Source organism: Myripristis murdjan, chromosome 2, assembly GCF_902150065.1.
Source record: "Myripristis murdjan chromosome 2, fMyrMur1.1, whole genome shotgun sequence".
In the NCBI taxonomy this organism is placed as follows: Eukaryota; Metazoa; Chordata; class Actinopteri; order Holocentriformes; family Holocentridae; genus Myripristis; species Myripristis murdjan.
The window spans coordinates 10,810,309-10,826,564 of record NC_043981.1 but is presented as its reverse complement, the minus strand read 5'-3'; the positions used below and the strand labels follow the sequence as shown (position 1 = coordinate 10,826,564).

General features: G+C 44.1%; 1 protein-coding gene across 2 annotated transcripts in view; it reads right to left on the bottom strand.

Annotated features, from left to right (window-relative positions):
• Positions 1–16,256, bottom strand: part of LOC115370038 (beta-1,3-galactosyltransferase 1-like) — a 93,140-nt gene that overhangs the window by 53,325 nt on the left and 23,559 nt on the right. The window contains exon 2 of one of the 2 annotated variants that reach the window (XM_030066842.1): positions 2,031–2,083. The gene's annotated coding sequence lies outside the window, so the exon portion shown is untranslated. Of the gene's footprint in view, positions 1–2,030; positions 2,103–16,256 lie in introns of those variants that run through there. The other variant, XM_030066860.1, reaches the window with a different exon arrangement.

The window sequence follows — 16,256 nt, the reverse complement described above, 5'->3', positions numbered from 1 at the left end:
CAGCAGTCACTGGTGCTCGGCATTGGCTGCGAACAGTGTGGTACCTCTAATTAAAAGGGTAGCGAAAGCCAGCAAGTTGCATTTACTACCCAGCGTGAGATGTGACCTTTCCAGAGAGCGCCTGGCTCTAAGGAAGGCGGCATATGAAAGGGATTTGAACTCCAGTTTGCAAGGAGCAGCTGACATATGTATGCTAACTGTCTGTGTCTCAGCGGGCAGCCACAGACTTTGGCAAGGCACACGGCTGAGTTGAAAAAGCACAGAGATATAGGGAATAAAGTGCGGCGAGACTGACAGCTCTGCTTTCAGTCAGTGATCGCTGCATTAATGTGCACATGGTATTTTAGCTACGGGATAAAATGCCTGTATGTATCCTCACAGCCCAAATACACATGTCTCTATGGCTTAATTAAAGGTACACTGCGCAAAATTGCCAAGGGTGGAAGAAAATGATGCAAAACATGGAATAAGCACAGAATTCATCAGTGAAACTGGCTGATGATGAGAACCACCCAGACTCTACCATCAAATTTCAGACTTATTCCATTTTTTTTTTGCTACCTTGTCAATTTTGCCTAGTGCAAAAGAAATTTCAAAGAATATTGTCAGTTTTAGCATGAAACATGGACTTTAACACACCACCAGAGCTAACAGTAAAAGATATTTAACATTTACATGCCTCAGCATCACTGCTAATAATGGCATATCCAATATTACGGATTGTCATACACACAAGCAACTCGTTAACTAGTAATCTGTAACCTTTTCATATATGAAAAAGGTCAGAGACTTCTTTATTTCACAGTAGCACAATAGTAATTCGAACTGTAGCCAGCTCATGAAAGCTTTTATAGCTGCTGTTCCAAACTTTGTTGAGAAAAATCCTCCGAGTCACATTTTCCATGCATTTTACATCACTAGAGGCAGCTTGGACTAAACAGAGGAAGAAGAACTGGGTATTAAGCATCAGCAGTGATGGTCAACGTAGCTAAAGTGGAAGAATAGAGCGCCACCTGCAGAAACTCAACCTCCATTAGCAGGAAATTGAAAAGCACAATGTCAAAATGATTATGCAGCAGGATATGAGCTCTATGTTTATGTTTAACTATTTGTTTATCTGGTTTCGGCAACTGAAACAGGTTAGTTAAGGCTTTTCTGAGGGTTAAATAAGAGCAAAAGTCACTCGTGGTATAAAAATTCCTCACGTGAGCTGCAAACTGAACCCAGGTCACCGGAGCTGAAGGCAAATGCACCGAGCCATCCATCACCCAGCCATCTATACTGTCATGTTCCATCGTGCCGCTTCAATGTCACTCCTACCGGCAGTCTATGTAGTCGCCTCTGTTTCACATGCTCTTTTCATCATGGGGAAAACGCATTTCTCTCCCTTTTCACAGGGCGGCTTATTTGCATTTGAAGACATCATACTCGTTTTACAAAATTTAATGAGATCAGCCTGATTTCCTGGAGACGCAGCATAACAGCATCACAACAATGACCACCGAAATAAGCAGTTATGTAAACAGTACAAGGCCCAGGCTGGAAAAAAAAATGTCCTCAACAGTATCTTTCATGATGTCTGTTTCAAATCACATAGAAAAAGAGAGTTAAAGTGCATGCTTTCCTATTGCTTTGTGACTGTGGATGGTGAGAAAAGACAGAAAGCCGAGAGAAAGAGGGGATAACATGAGCTACCGAGATGCCCTATACAGTGCATTTCCTATCCAATAATTTCTGCAAATAACAAAGAGAAGGCAGGAGCGTGTGCGTGAGGGTGATAACGCCTTTGCTTCATCAAACAGAAAGTTCAAAGCAACGAACCACAGAGGCAACAATAGCCTCTGCTCAAGACTTCTGTTTTATTTCTCAATCTCTCCCGGACTTTTCCAGCAGAAAGCCAACTGTAAAATAACCACTGTCTCTGCCTATTATGGAGGGGCTTTTTTTAAAACCAGAAATAGGCTATATCCCTGAGTGAGCAGCGATTTGACAAACGGACAGGAAGCTGAGGTCAGTGTAGCATACAGTACCTCCTCACACAGCTGGCTCTCCTCCAAGGCAATATGGGCTCTTCATACCGGCTCTGGAAAAAAAAAAAAAAATGACAAGACACAGGTCAGGAAAACTGATATGGGACTTCAAGTAAGAAAGACTATTGGAAAAGGAAATAGCCGATTACAAGGCGCTGTGGAAGTGGTAGGAAAAAAAATGGTGGAGGCACACAGCTGTAGGGCTTTAAAGACCAGCATTTATCATTTTTTTTTTGTGATTCTAATGAAAAAAAGACAATTTCTACTTTTATTTTCCACATAAATACATCATCATATCAGCCACTTGACTGTAAACTTTGCAAATGTATTTCTACAACATGAATAAATGCTTCATTTATCTCTGCCTTTTTTAAAGTTCAATCAGTTCTGTCTAAAAAAAAAATCTATATACATATATTTAAATAAAAAGTCGAAACAATGAAGCAGCATCCTGAGAGGTGCGAGATTGTTCGAGTAACAGATGGGCTCATCTAAACCGCACAAAGCCTCGACTCAAATTCATCTTGACGCAGAGCATGAGGGAAGTTTGAAGTTTAATCAGCCGATGGGTAATCAGTATTCTGCAGTCACCTCCGCTATCTCCTAACCATGGCAACAAACAGTCGGAGAAGGTGGAGGATCTATTGATGTATGCTCTTTCATGAGAACTTATCATTCAAGACCCACTTACGCCCAGAAAAGGTCAAATGAAATTCTCTATCAAATTGAGTTTTTCAGTTGATTAATAAGCTTCCGCGGCCGATGCCACTGCTACACAAACTGAATCTCAAATTATACATTTTTTTAAGTTTTCATTTACCTTGAGGACAGCGATGCATTCGATAAATGGAATGTCTAATTAGAGACTCCAAAAGGAAAACATGGCAAAAATTGGGCTAAATATACGCCCCAAATGCAAGTGCGTGGTTACGATGATAACCTGCGGCGCGGGCGGAGGGCAGTGTCTGTTTGGTGAAGGTGCTCCAAAACGACAAGCACAAGTAGGAGAAGAAGAGAGGAACAAAGCAGAGACCATTACTGTGTGACTAGGTCTTCGACAGAGAGAGAGAGAGAGGGAGAGAGAGAGAGAGGAAACACCACGTCAAAGTGAGGCTGGAGCCCTGTCACCGCTCCTGACAACAGGCAGAGAGCAGTGCGTTTTGGGTAATTGGGGAGAACTTCCTGGCCTCGGACTTGACTGACACGGGACGGGGGGCGAGGGGGAGGTACATGTCTCGGCCTTGGCATGAAGTCAGTTACCTGATAGAGGCTTTGATACGCGGAGCTGTCAGCCCGGCTCTGTTGCAATCACACACACCGCCATTAACAAGCAGCTCACGTACCAAAATTACTGCGAGAGAGGGAGGTGATTATGCACACATACACACACACATACACACACACACACTCACATATACACACGCATACGCAGACTCGAGTGCGTATACACACTTGTAAGCCCCCACACACACGCACAGTCTGGGAAGGTAGCTGATGAGCAATCACCTTGCAAATTGGCTTACTACACAGATGCAGAGAAATACTTATTAGTGTATTACAGACATGCTTTGGTGGCCTTGGCAGAATCATCTGAATTCTGTGGGGGCAATCTGCGTTACTATAGAAGCTAATTCAGGCATTTTTCTCATGCATTTACCTCATTGTGAAAATATGCCACTGTTCACCATTAACATAATTTATCTGATGCCGGGGAAAAAAGTGCCATTTGGAATGCATTACGCCCCCCTGTCACTGTGCTAATCAGCATAATATGAATTATTGCTATCATTACAGTGGGTGGCCAAAAAATAACAATAGCTCTTAATTATTCAACAATGAGGAATAATAAAAGGTAAACAAATGCACCTTTATTTTTTTCTGCTGCCAGCAGCCATTAGAGTTTATATCTCTCTTCCCTTTGGGAAAAAGAAGTTGTGGAAATCATTTTTAATGCTGAGAAGAGTGATGAGCTTGTTTTTCCTCCCCAGATATAAACTCTTTGTATTGTTTTCCTGCGAGTGCTTATGTATTTATTGTATTGTATGTTGTGAAAGTGATGATTTGAAGGTATTTTTTTTCGCTGAGGCTCCATTTACATTCTTGCTTTGGTCCCAGCTTTTGGTGTTAATACAGTTTGCATTGTTAAAACTAATCTTATTTGGGCTATTTATCTTGATAAAAGTGTAGCATCTAAACTCTAAAGGGGAATTTTGGTTGTTTGGACTGCCATCTTTGCCCGTTTCCTCACTTTGTGTGTGAGTGATGTCTTTTTAGTGGCTGCCCACCGCGATGTAATGGATAGCAGAAACCCTGCTCAGCGCAATATGTCTTCATATTTAGGCCTGCTCATGGTATACGTCTCATTCTGCGCTTTCAAATTGCTTTAGGCCAGTGCTTTTCATGACCTTCAAAGACAAATTAGACTGACAAGCTCAGATCAGTGCTGTAAGCCTGGTTTGATTGCTCTGTCCATTTTTAATTTAAAAAAGAGATCAGGCAAATATACATTTTTTAGTGCAAATATTGCATAAATGGGGGCATCATCATTCTTGGCTGGTGGGGTTAAATGCATTATTGAAGACTTTTCTATAGAGATTAAGGCTTTAGCTGAATGCACAAATCCACTGTTACCATGCAGGCGTCTTCTGACCTTTTGTAATGAGTTGCCGATCAAATTTCAATCCATCTCACTGGTGCCAAGGTGATTACAGAGGAAATGCCTCGCCGCCATAAATGGCCGTCCATCAGAAGAATATGAAGTGCCAAAATGAATGAATGCCGCTCATACGCGCCTATGAGCGATGACTTCCGCTCAATCGGGGGAAAAAAGCCGCGATGATATCACCGAGGTGCTCATGGATCACTGTTTCCCCGCTCTCTGCTAATGATCTCAAGGCCAATAGACACATCTGTCAGCCAACGCCGCTCGTCTGAACCTCCCATTGATGCTCCGACGCCCTCCGATCCCAATTACAGATCAGTGTGGGTAACCAGGGGGGTTTGCTCGGAATTCAAAGTGTGTTGTTGCGTGGTCTGAAAGGTTGAAATAGATACTGTCAGATCCGGAGCTAACTACCAGGGGGAATAAGGTAATTAACTTTCAGCTTGAAAGCATCCTTAAGAGTTCCTGTCAACTGTTGTTAGCATTGTTGAGGACGTCTCAGCGGACAGATAACGTTAATGGAAAATGCTGATGTTAAATTTTCGCTCGTTTCCTTCATTTCATTTCATTTCTCAGGTGCTTCTCTCGCAATATCGAGCTTTGCGCGCAACCTCGACTGTTATTCAACGGCCACGGCGTGTTATGGGATATGCAATTCAAGGTCATATTGTGTTCTGCTGGCTCAATGGTTTCAATTCAAGTTGAGATTCTGTTGTATATGCAGCTGAAGCGCGTCCTTGCCAAAGTAATAATCTGTGAATGTAAACCTAAGCACTGCCAGCTTCTTTTTTTGTCCTAACCGTCATTGAACTACAAGATAATCACACATTAATTCATGGCACTTCAAAAAGGAATAAATTAGTTTGTGACCTCAAGTTACCTCCCATTTTTATTAGTTATTCCTTTAGTTATTTAGTTACATTTCCTTTGGCATCCCCACTTCTGCTATATGTGCTGGCCATTTCCCTCATATGTAAAATCTCGAGCTTCTCTAAGGCATTTTCCCCATTTCTCCATCTCAGGGTAGCGTTGACAAAAGAAGTGCTGCCCGGACGCTTCACTCTGACAGATTTCATTATACTGTACATGTACTGGCACGGTTGTCGCTCACATGAATGCTCAAAGGAACCGTTCCCCATCAAGGCTGCCTTTTTGCACATACATTCTCCTTCACAAGGTCCGGTGCAAGTAGTGTTGGCGACTCTTTGGTATTCAGATGCTAAATAGCCTTATAGATCTGTGCAAAGGAGTGGAAAATGTAGGGTTGGTGGAACATGTCTCTCTCTCTCTCTCTCTCCGAGTCTCTCCACATATCCCCGGTTGAAGTCAAAGAACAGAGATTTACACAAGGGACAAACCAAATATAGGGACTTTATATGGGCATGAATTCGTTGTATACAGCATTTATAATACATGCACTTTACTCTTGCATGTACATCTCCCATTCAGCCGTCGTAATTTCAGCCAGCCTTCTTCAGTCTCCGTCAATTTTTCAAGCTGCTGATGCATGATAAATCGAGGGAATAAGATATTTTATGCATTAAAACAAACACGCACCAGACTACACCTATTCTCCTCTTCTTCCACTCCTGCGCATGTCTTCCTCCTCTCGCCTCTCTTCTCTCTTCTGCACTGAGAGCGTCTGCACTCAAGAGGGGGGAAATAGGTCACGTTGGCCTTGACCCCCCCCCAACCTCTTCACTCAGAATGATCGCATTACACGAGCTGCTCTCCAGGCATTGTTAAACATGAAAGTGTGTCATCTTTTCCGTGCCACGTAGGTGAGCTGCACTGGCTTGCTTTCCAGCAGGTGAGTGCACCTCATAGGGCATCTTCAAAAAGGGCAGACGGGGAGGTGCGGGGGGGGTCTGAAGAGGTGGAGGATGGATGGGGCGGGGTTAGGGGGGAGCAAGATGGAAAATATGGTGAGTCACTGGAATGGGTCATTAATGACTAGGCTAAATGAATGCACCACACAATGAGGAGAAATTGCTTTTGACCAAGGGCTGAGTGTCTGTACACCTACTTCTGTTACATTACAAATGCATAAGCCTTTTAAAGAGATTGCATAGAAAATTAATTATGGGGAGATTAGTGTAGCTGAGGCTAGCTGAGCCCACAGACGACGTGTACGGGTGCACACAAATTCAGCCACAGGTAAATGGATTATTCTACTCTCTTTGGTTATGTCTACAGTTCCACAGTGTCTCTGTCCTCATTGTCATTGACTTTGCATTGCAACCCTAACCCCCCCCCCCCCCCCCCCCCCCCCCCCCCCCCCCCCCCACGTCGCCGCTGTCAAAGGAAAGGAGAGACAAGCCCTTGATGAGAGCACCTTTGATCTCGCCGAGGCACCTCTACTCCTCCTCCTTTCTTTCTCCCATCACCCTCCCTTCGTCTCTCTTTCCTTTCAGCTGGGGAGCTGTCAGAGCTCTGAAGCCTCTGCCTGTCCGCTCTGCTCCTCATCCCACCCGACCATGTCTGTGGGCTCTTTCATCCTCAGACCCATTGCCTTGCAATGGCACTCTGAGGGAGCCTTCACAGCGGCCTTGTTTAGTCTGACTGAATCGAACTCCAGTGCGTTTAGCCCCCCGGTGCGGTTTGTTTGGGCAGGTGTGAAACCAGCAATCACAGTTGGGTTGTGGACATGGTTACAGGCAAACTGATGTGGTTCGTTTGCAGCGTGAACGTGAACGGACCAACATTCGACCCGGCTACAGGAAGCTAATTTATGTTTCCCACTTAAGGTTAGGATTAAGGTTAGTGTTAGGGTTCGGCTAAGAGTAGGGTTAACTTTCAGATTAGGTATACATTGGTTATGGCTAAGATTAGGGAACGGCTGTTGAAAGTGAATGTAGGTTAATTAGAAAATCGGTCACTGGGAACACTAGGAAACACAAACTCGCCCATAAGAAGCACAATGTGTTTAGCTCCCATAGCTCAGGCACACACAGTAGGACTTGCAGTTAATAACACATAGAAGCAACTAGTTAGGATTAGCAACTAGCAGTTAACAAGAACACAATTAAGCAAGGGTTGAGCACCAAAGAAATATATTGGTATGTCGCCCAAATGAGCACTGCAATAATGAAGAAATGCCAAGGCTGCTGCCGGCATCCACCCCCGTGTTTGATACTGAATTGGCCAAATGTGTTTGCACAATAAAGTAAGTGAAGTAAAAAAAAAACATCCCCAAAACAAACATTTCCTTTCCACCATTCGACCTGGCGATATCTGTCTGACCCTGACCAATGAGCAGGCTGACAGCTCCCACATGGCTTTTGTTGACACATTTGGTTCATTTTAATTTTTTTTTGCCCTGTGAAATGAAACCGAGCCAAATGAGCAGTGCAACAGAGTATCAATTATTCCACTTATTCGAGCCACAGCAAACAAACTACAGATGCGAAAATGCTCCAAGGACCTCACCGCCACCCCGACTCTGGCCACACACACACACAGACACACACCCCACTCTCCCCTCCCATCCTCTAATGGGAGCTCGCTCTCCCTTTCTGTCAGGCCTAGTCGGCATCATGGGCTCATCTCTCACCGCTGCAGCTAATTGTTGTAATCACTCTGCCGAGGCACAAACAATGTACCGTAGGAGTGCTGTGAAAAATATGTGACCCAGGTTACGCTTAGAGCTTTTTTTTCTCATAAGAAACACATCAAGGGCGTACAATATTTGTAAGTAAACAGATTGTGATCACACTAAATCCAATGCAGGATAAAAAAAACATATGTGCACAACACATAGATTAACATTATTTCTCTTTTTCTCCCCCAAGTTGTCATTTGTTCCAAGTTGTTTAACAGCGCTCTGAAGACAAATCAGTTCTGGCTGAGACAGAGCTGTTTCAATCAGGGCTCAGGCTTTCAATTTAATCTTGTTATCTACACTGTGTGTTCTGAGCTCCTTATTTATAATCACTATACATTCAAAAGCAATGCGTCACTTTGGTGGAACATTTGTGTGTAGTGTGGATTGAGTGTGTGTGTGTGTGTGTGTGTGTGCATGTGTCATCCTTCCCAGTCCCTCACAGGATAGCCCATTATTCATTACGTTATGAAGAGATCCAGTGACTGGCCCATACTTCAACAATGCAATGAGCCGAGCTCCACTTCATTCCCTTGTGCTATTACATATTCAATTAATTTCTTAGTCCCCTTGCTGGTAATAGTGATGAATATGCAGGGTGTTAATTTCTTTGTGTCACAGTCTTGGAAGAAGGGGACAACGGGGTTGACAAAGCGTGCGAGTTGATTGGATCGCTCATCGCTGCGGGGCACACTGGTGGAGGTTAATGTTATAAGCAAGGACGATGTGTTCTGAATGAGGAGTTCCCGAGTGCCCGGGTAACTGGCACACCGCGCGGCGCTGCTGCGGCGCACGGAAATTACACATTTCTAGAGTGATCTAAGGAAAGGCGCCTTTTGAAACATTTCTCGCAGTGCTTTAGGATGAATGGCGCGGAAGTTGTCTGAAGCTTTGGTACAATGAGCGAATCAGATTTCTCTTCTAAAAACATTCTCAAGATGTCACCCAGCGCGCTGCGTCTGTCAGACATGTCACTCATTTAAACTTCCACTTCAAGTAAGAAAAGAAACTGATTCGATTATTTTTTACTGACAGTAGTAGTAGCAACACGAGTTTCAGTCCAAAATAATTCAATCACGCAAATTGAAATGCATTCACAGATCTTATTGAATTATGTTCTGTGTCTAAACTAAGGAACCTCCGTATTAGCTGTCAGTCACCCTTCATTTACGTCTGAATTTAATCTCGCAACATTGAAATAGCTGGTCCACTATGACTCACACCTTCCCAAACAAAAGGGAGGCAGCTGCACGGTTGCCGTAGTAACCCAAGAACAACTCCACTTGAAAGGGATTTGTTCACTTCTATTGCAAACTTATTGCTTCTCTTCCATTAAAAGCCATTAGATGCTCTGAGAAATTGACGGCTTCAAATGCATGAAAGCTAAAGTTGGGAGCAACTAACAAACTGCGCGGAGCCTAAATTGCTTTCCTCCAGACTGGTGATACAAAAAGCAATGACCTGATAATCAATGAGAGCATGCATTAAATGTTTGAGCATTTGTAATAGTGTGCTGTGCCGAAGACAAGATGATGTATTCCATAACACTTGGCTACTGTTTTTTCTCGACTGCTACTGTATATCACTTTGACAGCCGTGGACAGGGGCTATTTTGCCACTGATCAACACCGGTAATGCAACTGACAGAAATTACTGGATGAAAGTGGATGAAATTGATTGAAAGATTTGCTACTGGTAGCATGTGTGACGGAGGTCCCTTTCCATTACTGAAGCCATTTCAGTGACAAAAGCTGCTTTTACAGCATTTCTGGGCCAGAGCAGCATGGTAGCACTTAGCAACGGAGAGCCATGGAAAGTCTGTCTTACTTTTAACAAGTCTGTACCAGACAGCACACTGGGCCGCTACTTGACGTTTCCAGAGAAATGCTGCAAAAACACAACGCGCCTCTATAATGGTTGCTGAAATGGTACATAAAATTTGGCTTCAGTGTCCCTTTTTTGCCTTTGGACATCATCCATTCACAGTCACTCCTACAAACTCTTGGTATAAGCAAATGTCTGCTATTTCATGCGGAAATATAGTAAAATGTAAAAAAAAAAAAAAAAGTAAGATCTGATGCTTGACTCATTTCTGGATAAAGATACAATCCATTCAATCTTTGGTCTCATTCATTTTCCTGAAGAAATTTGTTAATCCATGAGAACTCACAATTCAGGATGAACTTTCAGAACTCTATAGCCATAATAATAATAATAATCATAATAAGCCATCATTAATGCAGTTGTAACCAAAGATATATGTGCTTTTTACTTGCAAAAACATCCACATCTTTTTCCTAGACACATTTAATATTTGGTACCTCAGGGATTCAGTACCTGCACATGATTTGTGCCACTTTGCCACACAATGTCATCGACACACATTTGGAAATAAAAAGAAAAGGTAAATATGACAAGCATGGGGTTCATTATAGAATCATCTAAGTGTTATAGGTTGCTAGACAGTGTATATGCACTTTTATACACATTTATAGACATGTATTCAGTTTATTCATACAACAGGCTACAGTTAGTTTTACTGTAAATGTGACAATTTTGCAATAATGTTTAACACTATCAGGTTGTTTTTTTGCCTAAGAAAATTATTACCACTTAACTATGACCACTTTGATTGCACAGCAAACATCACCAGTGTCTGTCCCAGCTTTCCCAGTCCTCTCTCACAATACACACCCAAACGCTGTGAAAATCGATGATAGTGACATAGTGTAGGAGGCAGAGGCTGCCAGAACAGTGTCACCCAGATTCGATGATGTCCCCTCCACTGTTCTCTGCACTGGGAGTCGTGCCAAAGTGCGACTTTTTACCGCTGATTCAGCCAGCACTCTGCCTGGCAACCATGCCGCTATGCATCGTGGGCCGCCTCTAAGTGTCATTTACTGGCATGGATGAGCGCCGGGCGAGGCAGGGCACTGCCACATGCTGTTGCCATCACACAGCTATACCTGGCACAGGTTGCAAGGGAAAGAGACACTGAGGAAGAGAGAGGGGAAGAGAAAGAGAGAGAGGCTGAGGCAAGAAAGTGAGAAATAGGAAAAGAGGTGAAGAGAAAGAAAAGCGTTCAAGAGAGAAGGAGAAAGAAGGAAAAAGAGGGACGGCGAGATACAGCGAATGACAGCGCAGGTTTAAAGAGATAAATAAGTGAGAGGGCAGAGCAAGAGCCAAACGCCAGAGAGACGGAGAGTGAGAACCGAAAAAGTGAGGTGAGAAAGCGCGAAGCAGAGCGAGAAGCAGAAAGAAAGGAAAGCGAGTGAAGGCAGGCTGACTCACTCCCTGCGGCTCATCAGAAAATGCTCTTTCGTCTTTCTGCTCTCTGTCTGCCTCGTCCGCAGCAACACCACATCCAAAAAAACTGGCCATCCTCCGGGGTAGAAACAAATAATAGATTCATAAAGACTTTCCTCTTTTTAGTTTGGGTGGAGTTCTGGACATTTCTCTTTTTGAAGCGGCTTTCAGACGCACAGCCCCGACTCTGACCCTCAGCGAGCAATAAACCTGTTGCTACGGGCCTATCAGGCTTGGTAGACCACCAAAGCGCTCAGGCCTTCTACAGCACATCCACTTCCTTTTTTATTTTTTATCTATGGTAAAAAATGAATAGGCTTTTTGGTTCCACTTTGCCAATAATTTAATCTTTTACAAATGTGCAACTGTCATTAAAAGACCATATGGTGCGTGCGTTACATGTAGGAATGTAAGGATTCATCAATTACAAATTCTGCTGATTCAGCTGCATTGATCTGCTTTGCTCTGAATCAATACGGCATGCTTTGAATTGATTCATTCATGATTAAAAATAGTTGTTTGGCGATCTAACAGAATATTATAAATTGCAACTTTTGCCGGTTTGGTGTTTTTAATCGAATAAACAATGCTTTACAGTGACAGCTGGTGCTATGCTGGGGTAGATCATTAGTGATGCTCCCTGGGATCGCTGGGGTGTTTCGGGTCTTTCAAACGTCAGACACACTCACTCAGGTGACCCAGCTGAGGGTGATCAGACCTTTTGCCCGAGCAGCCATCACCCACGAATCCGCCCTCTTAATCCACAACCACCTCGAGGCTCTCTCCACAGCCTCTGTGATGCTGCACAGGGCTCCCCTCCTCCTCCTCCTCTTCTCTCCTGTGATGCCGAGTGCAGAGTAAGCCCTGCAGAGAGACTGCCCTGCGAAACATCTGTACGCGACCTCTACACGCAGGCGACTCGCCCTCTGGCCTTGTTTGTGGCAGTCACTCACCAGGCCATCATATTTCTCCCTTTTCCGCTTAAGGGCGCCCTCCATATGTTCCCCCCGTGGCACAGTGAACTCCAGCATGATGTTCTTCGTTGCCTCTGACATCAACAAAATGTCAGGCCCCAGAGTGGTCGTCGCTACACAGAGGGGATCTGAGTGGCCGTCCCAAATCCACCGCCAGCTGCCAGGGCTGAGCCACGTCGGGGAGCCCTGGTGCCACTTCAGGTGTTTTGTTTGGCCTCTCTGCGTTTTAGATGAAGCTGATGGCTGCCTTTGCTGGTTTTACCCTCCGGCGGCTGGTGATAGCACAGGTGACGGGCTCTGAGACGGCCTTGAGCACCTGGTCATGCCACCACCGATGCTGGCCTTCACACCCAGAGCATTTGGGCAGCAGGTGAGGATACGCTCAAGGGGCCCCTTCCTCAGGCAAAGAGGGCATTGTGGTGAATCATCCAGGCCCCCAGCAGTGCAGGATGGATGGGCTGGAGAGGACGCTGCAGACTGAACCAGCAGCTTTATACGTGCTTCTGTCTGCCATCGGCCAGTCCAAGTGATCTTCCTCTCCACAAATATTATATTTAAAGGAATTCTGTTTGATGTTTTTTTTCACGTTTCACAAGAAAAAAAAGATAGTCTTGCATTGTTGCAGGCCTTTATTAACGGAAATAAATAAAATTTTCGTTAAACACTTCACTGAATCTTTTGACTTGAATCATGGGTTACAAACTCAAATTGTTTATAAAAAGAAAAATCTCTGCTTTTTAGCTCCAGATCACTCTGGTAGGCTATTGCAACACCCGAGTTTCATATTATGTGAAAATGCAGGAAAATAAGGGAATATATCAAAGGGGCGTTGGAGGGAGCCGGGAAGGAGGGAGGACAGCTCGGCCGGTGTTTTGCACACCAAAATAAATCCAGCTCTTCCAAGCAGGAGGCTTTGTGCTCGGAAGCTGACTGTAAACCAAACTGCCCGTGGCTCAGTGCTAACACACACACATCAGGAGGCAAGAGAGGAATGGGCTTATTCTTCATTGAGCTCAAATGGAGTATCACTCACTCTGATTGGCCTGGCTCTCGTCTCTTTCCTCCTCTGCGGAGACAGAGAAATCCATGTTTGAATTAGTACGGCAAAAAGCCATGTCTCCCAGACGGGCACAATAAGTGGCTACCTTTCAGGGCACATGCACCGGTCAATAAAAACAACAGTCAAATACACTTTTTTCAGCCACTTTCAACCCATTAAGTCCATTGAGGTTGAGGCTTTTAAATTTCAGTTACAGCTTGCAGGTAAATTGCAGACGTGTATGCATCATTCAGAACATCTAGTGGCTGCACAACCTGTCCCAAACACTCCATCTTTTGCTCCACTTCATGCCCCCAGCCCTGTTCCTCAACACACACATGCATCACATTAAATGGACACAGAGGAAATAAAGCTGAAGTTGTCAATATTTGTTGTTTACATACTGGGACAAGTGCTTTATGCCAATTGATTTATTTCTGGAAACAGTAGCAGCAATTATTTTCCCGCTTTACCGTATTGTTATTATTTAATGCTTCCTGGTTGAGTACAGCAGGAAGCTGACGTGTTTACTGCATGTATGGACACATTAATATATCACCAGTGTGACACTGGCTGGTGGGGGACTGAATGTGTGGGTGCATTGGTGAAAGAGAGATCTTATGTTTGTGCATGAGGGAGAGAAATGGAGAGCACATTTATTTCTCAGTGCATGGACTGAATGTCAGCGTGTGTGTGTGTGTTTTTTTTTTTCAGTGAAAAGAGAGAAGGAGGATAATCTTTGCATGTGTATCTGTTTGTATTTGCTTTAGTTGTTTGTGTGTGTGAGAATGTGTATGCTTTGTCGGCCAATGTGCATGCGTCAGTTTGTACTATTTGCTTTAATTGTATATGTGTGTGTGTGTTTGTGTGTGTACTGACTGCGCGCATGTGTACAGTATGCATGAATTTTCCCAGCACCTGCACACAGACGGAGCTCAATCTTTGCCCGGGTCTATTTGCAAGTACTCAATTTGGTTGTGTGTGTGTGTGCAGCCCATGTGCATCAGACTCTCTGAACAGTGCACCCACATCAGCCCCTCACATTCCACAGCACCAGATGGATCCACAGGGAACAGCCAGGGAGAAAATTAAGAACAACAGCTGTCAAGGCTGTGAGTGAAGTGAGTTCGAGAAGAAGGAGGAGGGAAAAAAAAAAATCCCCATGAATTGGCACGCTCGGACCTCACCCAGGTAAAAGCTGGATTGACATTCGGTGAACGGCTTATTAGGAAATTTCATGGGAGTTGTGAAGTGATTATCCTGAACCTGTCAGCTGCAAACAGAATGTCAAAATGCCAGCCAGGCATTTTCCCCCCTCCAGGTGGTCGATGCGTCGCTGCAATGAAAACTGAACATGTGTTCATGAGACTGATGGCTGATGAGGGAGTAGCGGGATGTGTGGAGAGCAGATGGAGGCCAAATAATGCCCACTTGCACAGAAGCAGTCCTGACACATGCACACAAATGCCCGCGGACTTCTAAAACAAAAAAACATGCACAAACGCCTGTATCTTTCCCCTCTTGCTCATATGTGTTTCTTTCTCTCCTCTGTTCTGTAAATAGATTTCCCAGCATGCAGAAGGGAAAATACAGGGGATGTGGTTGACTGGAGGTGTGCCACCCTCTCTCCTCCTTCCTTTATACTCTCTGTCTGTTGCTGCACTCGCACCGGACTGTTTAATGATCACAAACCATTGGCAATGTAGTCTCATTCTGCATTCACAATTTCAACCCCTATTCTCTCAGAGGGAGCATCTGTCCTACACTCTTATTGGCATCAATTAATCCAAAAACACCTTTTTTGTTTTCTTGAGCTCTACACTCGGATCGTCTGGCTTCAAAGTATGGAGATGCTGCTGATTAGAAGTGGTTATTAATCGTCGTGCTCCGACATACACTGACAAAGTGGTTTCTGCACAAAAACTTCAGAGAGCTACTCAACAACGTGGGCAAACATTTGTTTTAATTAATGAATGTATAATCGTGTAGAACCTACATCACAGGACTAATTATCTGCAGCAGAATTATAAACTGTACACCGTGTTGGAAAATCTCGCAATTCTGTGCATGCTTTCCCAAATTTCTAATAAGAGGTTCCTCGGCTGCACAAACGCACTGCCATCACCCTGACAAATTCATCACCGGAGGTTCATTTATTCCCTCCGTCGAGGAGGTGAAACCTCTGGCAGCAGGTTATGTGATCGCCCTTGTCCATCTGTCTGGCTGTCCATGTTGCAGCGAGATGTTTCAGAAAGCTCCGGATTGATTTGTAGTCTGAGGGACTTTGCATCCATGTGACATCATGAAACTCAGCAAGGAGGAGGGTCACGAGTCAAGGCGTTATTGACTAACTTTCACATACTGATCGGCTCAAAGGACTGTGGCCTATGGTAACAGCCTTGGCTAAAGGGGGCGGAGCTTAGTACAAAAAAGGGCTGTAACTTCTAGCTGCAGCCTTGGTGGAGATTTTGCACTGAAATAAACAGCAGGTGAAAATTTATACTTTGAGGAAAAAGGTGACGACTAATGAACTCTGGGAAACACTGGCCATCGACAACAAACTGGTTTACCTTTTTCTTGCCAAAGTGGAATAGTTTTTTGGAAAAAACATTCATAAACAGTGAGTTAAAATATTGATCATAGC